Source organism: Bufo bufo, chromosome 6 (assembly GCF_905171765.1).
Source record: "Bufo bufo chromosome 6, aBufBuf1.1, whole genome shotgun sequence".
Lineage (NCBI taxonomy): Eukaryota > Metazoa > Chordata > Amphibia > Anura > Bufonidae > Bufo > Bufo bufo.
In genome coordinates this window covers 378,347,188-378,353,325 of record NC_053394.1, presented here as the reverse complement: position 1 = coordinate 378,353,325, position 6,138 = coordinate 378,347,188, and the positions used below count along the sequence as shown (strand labels likewise).

General features: G+C 48.9%; 1 non-coding gene across 1 annotated transcript; it reads left to right on the top strand.

The window, feature by feature from the left end:
* The first annotated feature begins 3,566 nt into the window (after positions 1 to 3,566).
* TRNAP-UGG lies at positions 3,567 to 3,638 on the top strand. Its single transcript has one exon. It is a non-coding gene; the product is annotated as a tRNA-Pro (tRNA).
* Positions 3,639 to 6,138: the final 2,500 nt, after the last annotated feature.

The following is a 6,138-nucleotide window of genomic DNA, read 5'->3' as shown; positions in this document are numbered from 1 at the left end:
TCAATGCAGAGGCCCGGATGATCGGGGCACGTGTTGCACTGAGTAGTGGTATCCCCCTCCTGCGACACACTCTGCACTTTTTTTGGGTTCATCCCTTCTTTCCAGTATGGGCGCCTCCAGTTCCCGAGGTACTCCGGCCTGCTCTTTCCCGGTCCGAAAAGATCAGGGCCTTGAGGACTGCCTCATAGAACTTAAGGAATGTCCCTGTGTTGCCAGCGCTTCAGGATAGTACAAAAGAGTTGTACAAGGCAACCTGCACCAAGTAGACCGCAACTTTTTTGTACCATGCCCGGGTTTTGCGCATGGCGTTATATGGCTTGAGGACTTGATCAGAGAGATCAACTCCTCCCATATACCGATTGTAGTCGACGATACAATCGGGCTTGAGGACCGTTGCCGCGGTACCTTGCACAGGGACAGGGGTGATGCCGTTACCATGAATTGTGGACAGTACAAGGACATCCCTCTTGTCCTTATATCTGACCAGCAACAGGTTTTCACTGGTAAGGGCACGTGTCGCACCCCTGGGGATAGGTACCTGGAGGGGGTGGGCAGGGAGGCCGCGTTGATTTTTCCGCACGGTCCCACAAGCGGACGTGGATCTGGCGGCAAGGGACTGGAACAAGGGGATACTAGTATAAAAGTTATCCACGTAAAGGTGGTAACCCTTATCTAGCAGTGGGTACATAAGGTCCCACACAAGTTTCCCGCTAAAACCCAGAGTGGGGGGACATTCTGGGGGTTGAATACAGGAATCTCACCCCTCGTATACACGAAATTTGTAAGTGTACCCTGAGGTACTCTCACAAAGTTTGTATAGCTTCACGCCATACCTCGCCCGCTTGGAGGGCATATACTGGCGGAAAATGAGTCTCCCCTTGAACGCAATGAGAGACTCATCAACCGCGACCTCCCTTCCAGGTACATAGGCCTGTACAAATTTGTCCCCAAAATGATCGATGACCGGCCGTATTTTATACAGACGGTCATAGGCAGGATCACCTTGGGGGGGACATGCTGCATTATCTGAATAATGCAGACATTTCCGGATGGCCTCAAACCGGGAGCGTGTCATGACCGTACTGTAAAGTTTGGCCTGGTAGAGGACGTCTCCACTCCAGTAATGCCTGACACTAGGTTTCTTGACCAGGCCCATATGCAGCACGAGGCCCCAAAATGTCCTCATTTCGGCTGCACTGACCGGCGTCCAGCCACCGGGCCTGGCCAAAAAGGAGCCCGGGTGTTGAGCAACGAACTGTTGGGCGTACAGGTTTGTCTGCTCCACCATCAGATTTACCAGTGGGTCACTGAAAAAATGACAAAAAAAGTCATATTCTGTGTAGCCCACTGTGGAAATCTGGATTCCTGATTGGCCTACAAAATCACGGGCTTGTATCGCTCTGGGCTACACCAGACAGGTTCACCGGCAGGGTGCTCCGGTGGATTTAACTGTTGGGTCGGAAAACTAGTACGAGCCCCAGAGCTGCTCGTACTAGTGTGGGCCACAGGGTCCCTAGCATGGCGGCGTCTCCGCCGCCTTGGGGGCTCATCATCATCGCTAGATGATGAGGAGGACACGGATGACAACAGGAAAGTGGGGTCATCCTCATCCTCACTGGGACTCTCGGAGTCGGAGGCAAGCTGGGCATATGCCTCCTCGGCCGAGAACGTCCGGCGGGCCATAGGGGAGTGTGTGTCTGCGTGTGTATGTGCGTATGTGTAAATCTTTATTTGGTGTGCGTGTGTGTGGGGGCACGGGTGTTCGCGGACTTATCCCTAAAACAAAAAAAAAAAGACTAACTAAAAAAAGGGGGGAAAATGTGATAAAAAAGTAAAAAAATAAATAAAAACCGCTGATCAACAGTCCGAAGTTGATCAGCGGTGGGGTGTGCGATGCGCTAACAGTGGCTGGACGCTAAGAGTGCCGGCCACAGTCAGCGTATGCACAAAAAAAAAGCAGCAGCACCCCTGGGGTCTAGGGTCACACAGCTGTGCTGTGGACCCCAGACAACCTACTTAGGGTGATGCAACAAAACTTTTTTTTTACCACTAACTTTCCCTTTTATATCCCTGCCTAGCCCAACCTTTCCCTATACTTTCCCTAATTACCTTGTGATAAAGATGGGGGTGCTGGGGCACAGATCGGGTCCTGGGGGCAAGGATGAGTGCTGGGGCACAGATCAGACACGTGCAGGCAGCCCTCTCTCCTCGTGCTCCGGACACAAAAGGAGGAGGAGAGGAGCGCTGCTATTATTTGAAACTGGCGCCGGCTCGCCCACCAACCAATCAGAAGCGATCCTGAGAGGTGATGTCACCATCACCACTCAGGATCGCAGGATGGTGATTGGTGGGGTAAAATCACACCACCGATCACCATCCTGTTCCGGGTTATCGGGTCCTCAGAGACCCAAATAACCCGGAAACGCAGAAAACCGCAGGTCTGAATTGACCTGCGGTTTTCTGCGATCGCATACACGGGAGGGGGGGGTCACAGGATTCCCCGGCGCATTTGCCCTAGGTGCCTGCTGATTTGAGCAGGCATCGGGTTCCGATCACCGCACGCCGCGTGGCGGTGATCGAAAATACACAGGGGGGAAAAGGCACGCCCTGTGTCCTTAAAGAGGACCTTTCACCTTGAAAAACATTGTGAACTAAGTATGCTGCCATGGAGAGCGGCGCCCGGGGATCTCACTGCACTTACTATTATCCCTGGGCACCGCTCCGTTCTCCCGTTATCCCCTCCAGTATCTTTACTCACTAAGTTATAGTAGGCGGTGTCTGCCCTTGTCCTGTGGGCGTCTCCCCCTCCTAGGCTGCAGCGCTGGCAAATCGCAGCGCACAGCTCACAGCCTGGGAGTTTTTTCTCTCCCAAGAAAAAGAACGTTCACATGGCTTCTTAGAGAATCACTGCAGTATTCTGTCACGTCGTGGATCCCAAATAGTGTTGATCGCGAATATTCTAATTGTGAACTTTTATCTCGTATATTGGCACTTTGAGAAATTGCGAATATCTAGAATATAGTGCTATATATTCGTAATCGCGAATATTCTAGATTTTTTTCATCAGTACCCATGATCCCTCACTGCTTCTTGCTTGTGGGCCAATGAGAAGGCTTCAATATCTTTGACTTTAGAAGTAGTGTTGATCGCAAATTTTCGTATCGCAAATTTTCCGATTGTCAATTTTCGCAATCAAGAAAATAATGACTAGAGTTCACGAATTCCTGAATTCGCAAATATATGACGAATATTCACAAAATATTTGCGAATTCAAATATTGCCCCTGCCGCTCATCACAGATCCCAAACTATTCAAATAACGCCTTTGCTTTATTAGTAACGAAATGGCTCAGGTCCTTTCCTCCAAAAACTAGGTTTTTACCCTCTAATCTTTTAATTTCCTTTTACTTTGCAGGTTTGGTTTTTTAATTTTTATTCATATTTTCCTTAACAGCCTAAGTAATACGTTAGTCCGAAAAAGCCAATCCTACGTTTGTTTCTGACAGATACCAAATGTGTCTCTTAGCAACTGTAAGAGCACTTTTTTTAGCACAAGATGATGTATTTGGCTCGTTGGTCTAGGGGTATGATTCTCGCTTTGGGTGCGAGAGGTCCCGGGTTCAAATCCCGGACGAGCCCTTAACTTCCTTGTCTCGAAGCCTAGCTTTCTTCCTTTGCTCACCTATTACCCATTTTACAGTTTTAAGCCTGCCTCTTTTGGCATTTGCTACTTTACAAAAGCCAGAAAAATCGTCTCCTCTTTAAGACGTTAACCGAGAGTAGTTTTGTTGGTGTAGCGGTGTGGTTCTTTCTTTAGGTGTGGGATGTTCTGTCTTCTAATCCCACGTGATCCCTTATAGCTGTACTTTCCAATTCCCTTGCCATCGTTATCTGCACAAGAGCGTTGCACCTGACCTTTACCAGAGCAGCGTGTTTTTCAAGGTGAAAGGTCCTCTTTAAGTACCAGGACATAAGGGCGTACCTGTACGCCCTATGTCCGGAAGAGGTTAAACTTGTCTAATATGGACATATGTAACGCCCCAGAGGTGCATTACCACTTCTGCACACTGCTATCATCTCTAATGGGCTAGTGTAATGTCATTTTGTGTATTTATTTCCAGGTCCTGTACAATGTGCATTCATAATCTTATGTAACTGTTCAATTGTAATATGCCTGATTCAACAGCAGGTGGCAGCAAACACAGCAGAGCTATCTCACGGAGCTTTTCCTTCCATTCTAACACCCCCCTCTGTGGTGCGGTGGGAGTGTCCCACTTGCTGCAGGGAGGGTGGATTTTAGGGTTAGTCTAGTTTACCCCCTGCCAGGGGAGGGTGTGCAGAAGTTGCACGTCCCTGCTGGACGTGCCTTACCAAAACAACTAGAGCACCTTCAGCTCTGCTGGACATAGAGGCCACAGCTTGAAGCCTCAGAAGCCAGGAAAAAAAGGTTTTCCCTGGACAAAGCTAGAGACAGACCATATTACAAGTTGAAGTACAGCCTAAGGCTACTTTCACACTGCCGTTTCTGGGTCCGCCTGTGAGATCCGTTTCAAGGCTCTCACAAGCGGCCCAAACGGATCAGTTTAGCCCCAATGCATTCTGAATAGATGCGGATCCATTCAGAATGCATCAGTTTGGCTCCGTTCCGCCTCCATTCCGCTTGCAGCATTTTGGTGTCCGCCTGGCGGTGCGGAGCCAAACGGATCTGTCCTGACTTACAATGTAAGTCAATGGGGACGGATCCATTTACATTGACACAATATTGGTGCAATTGTAAACTGATCCGTCCCCCATTGACTTTCAATGTAAAGTCAGGACGGATCCATTTGACTTAGACTTAGACTTTTGTTGACTAAGTTATGCAGACGGATCCGTACTGAACGGATACCATCGTTTGCATTTATAGGTGCTGATCCGTCTGTCCAGATACCAGATGGATCCACACCTAACGCAGGTGTGAAAGTAGCCTAAAGAGGAAGCTGAGTTCCATAGCCAGTCTGTTAGCACAGCAGAGCCAGAGAGGAACAGACGTAGCAGAGAGGAGTTTGCCTGCCACAGTTAATGCCAAAGCCTGCTGGAAACCGAGACAGAGCCTGTAAATTGTTTGGAGAAAAGTTTATTCAAGTAAGGCCTCCTGCACACGAACATAGATGTCCCATTGCCGTATTGCGGACCGCATATGCGGATCCGTAATACACAGGCACCATTCCGTGTGCATTCCGCATCACGAATGCGGACCTATTGACTTGAATGGGTCCGAAAATCCAGAGGTGTGGAATGGTGCGGAACGGAACGCTACGGAAGCACTGCAGAGTGTTTCTGTGGGGTTTCGTCCTGTACTTCCGTTCTGCAAAAAGATAGGACATGTTCTATCTTTTTGCGGAAAGGGCGGATCACGGACCCATTAAAGTGAATGGGTCCGCCCTCCGCTGCGGCTGCCTTACGGTCGGTGTTCGTGCAAATCGCGGGCCGCAGCACAGCTACGGGGCGCACACGTTCGTGTGCAGGAGGCCTAAAGCTGTTATTGAACTTCATTACAAGGTCTGGACTTGTTATTTCTTCAAATATCTCAACTTATATTCCCCCTATTGCTCTGCTTCGGACGACAAAGCCTGGGTTTCAGCGTATCCAGGTAGGAGCATTGTGACACGTGCACAAAATGTTAAGGGACATTATAGGCTACCCTACACTACTCTGGCATTCCTACACCTGGGTACCATCCAACACTACATCACTAAAAGGGGTCCTGTGCCCTTGTTGCCTCACTGCAACTGGCGTCACGACAAACATTTACTTTAAGGGACGCATGACCGTTGCCCGTGCGTCGCACATGATCAATGGACTGCAAGGCAGCGTTGTGCACTACACGTAACTGTGCAAGTGGAATCTGTGTGCCGCCACAGCAACCTAAATTTTAGGTTTTTGAAGAGATGTTCTTTTGTACCTATGTGACCTTTCCCATAAGATTGCTCTTCTCTGCTTTCTGATGGGAACTTGTATTGTAACGAACTAATCCCCTGAGGAGGGGACAGAGGGAATAAAACATTTAATTGAATCTAGTTAGAAAAAAATGGCGCACAAAGGGACTAAACAAAATAACATATAAGACAAGCCCATGTGGGCCTAGACAATTACAAGG